Source organism: Hemiscyllium ocellatum, chromosome 12 (assembly GCF_020745735.1).
Source record: "Hemiscyllium ocellatum isolate sHemOce1 chromosome 12, sHemOce1.pat.X.cur, whole genome shotgun sequence".
NCBI classification, from domain to species: Eukaryota; Metazoa; Chordata; class Chondrichthyes; order Orectolobiformes; family Hemiscylliidae; genus Hemiscyllium; species Hemiscyllium ocellatum.
The window spans coordinates 72,548,977-72,550,723 of record NC_083412.1 but is presented as its reverse complement, the minus strand read 5'-3'; positions in this window follow the sequence as shown (position 1 = coordinate 72,550,723).

Below are 1,747 nucleotides of genomic sequence, written 5' to 3'. Positions count from 1 at the left end.
TATAGACTAACAAAACTGCAGCCAATTGACAATCATGTGGTTGTTTAGGTGAACACGCATTGGCTAAATGGCCTTCCTCAATCTAGCTGCAACATTTCCATGCAGCACCCAACAATTGGGCCTCGTGATTTTCTGCACAAACTTATTTTTAAAAGCTCCATGTTTTCTGTTTGGTGAAGTTTCTCCATAACTGCTATTGTAGACAATGCCACTGGAGATATTAACTTGACCTATGTTATGAAGGTGTAGAGGTAATGTATCTTTAAGAGAGTTGTAAAGCTAGTAAGAACTTAGAGAAGCACAGACAATCCGGAACAAGGTAACAATTAACACTTGGTCAAAACATTTAGCAGTATCTGGGTTGCCACGAGACAAAAACAAATGTCAAACTCGGCCTATCAGTTTAAATTATACCCCAGGATACCAAATTGCAATCAACTTTGAATTTGGTATTGTAACAATATTAAAAACAATAAAACAATCCAATGTTTTGGGGTATAAAATCGGATAATTTTGAACAGTTGAGTGAGAACTACCAAAAGACCAACAGATATAGGCTACTAGTTTAAGAGCTCTGAGAGGTATGTGTCTGGGGAAGGAGTTTGCACAGCAAAACATCAAAACTGACCTAGAGAGAGAATCTAGAGAAAAAATCTACAGAGGAAACTCCGCAAAGCTGACTGGTTTTGAAACGTGATTTTTTAATCTTAATCAGGATTAAAAAAATAAAATCGGACTAGTATTGTACGGTGGGAGGTAAAAGGTAGGTTTAAGAGAAAGGAGCTGTAAATAGTTGTCAGTTTAAATATTCTCTGTAGACTTAAAGAATAAAGTTGTTAATTTTTACTTTAAGGATTTACCTCTGGGATTGTTCTCAAATTTTAACAGATTACAGCACAGGGTGAACCTTTTCTGTGTTGCTGGTTTAAATTAGCAGAGAGGTTTACCCTGTTTCATAAAACATAGCACACGCCACATACCAGTTTTTAATCATAGTTTGATGCTTCTCTCATTGGAGAATTGTTTGTATAAGTATACTATGATGCTTTAACACAGTCTAGTACTTTCTTAAACTACTGATGAAAAGACCCAGATTTCCACGTTTAAATGGCCAAATACCATGTGAACTTCATTTTTCAATTTATTGTTTGGGTAAAAGTACTTTGCCTCCTCCACTCTGAACCCTTCCTGCTCTGTATAGTTTAGAGGAAAATTCTAGCTCTTTTTGTTGGAACAGCAGAGTATAATAATTCGTCTTTATATCCACTTAAGAACCAGTTATCAATCAGGTGTCCTTCTGATCAGTCACCAAACTTAGTATGAAAATGACAACATGAAATAATGATAGGTGTGGCCTCACCTGTATCTTTTTTATATATGTGTGTGGCACACCTCATAACTCGAGGATACCCTAAAGTGCTTTACAGCCAACAAAGCACTTTTGAAATGTAGCCATTTGTGAAAAATCCTTTTGGTAATTATTCATCTGTGATGAGCAGGACTGCAAGTGCTTACGGATCCTCAAGTCATTGTTTCAGGACAGAGAAAATCCAAAGGGATGCACACACTGAGGTCCATAGAAATCTTGATAAAAATTCTTTTTACTGATAAGAATCCCCAACGCTACCATTGTAAGAGTCCCTCAGAATCTACAATTTGGCATCAACATACTTCAAAGAGTATAAAAAATTTATACAGTATAAAATTGTAATTTAAATTTTAAGTTCATATGACACTTAAACACTGA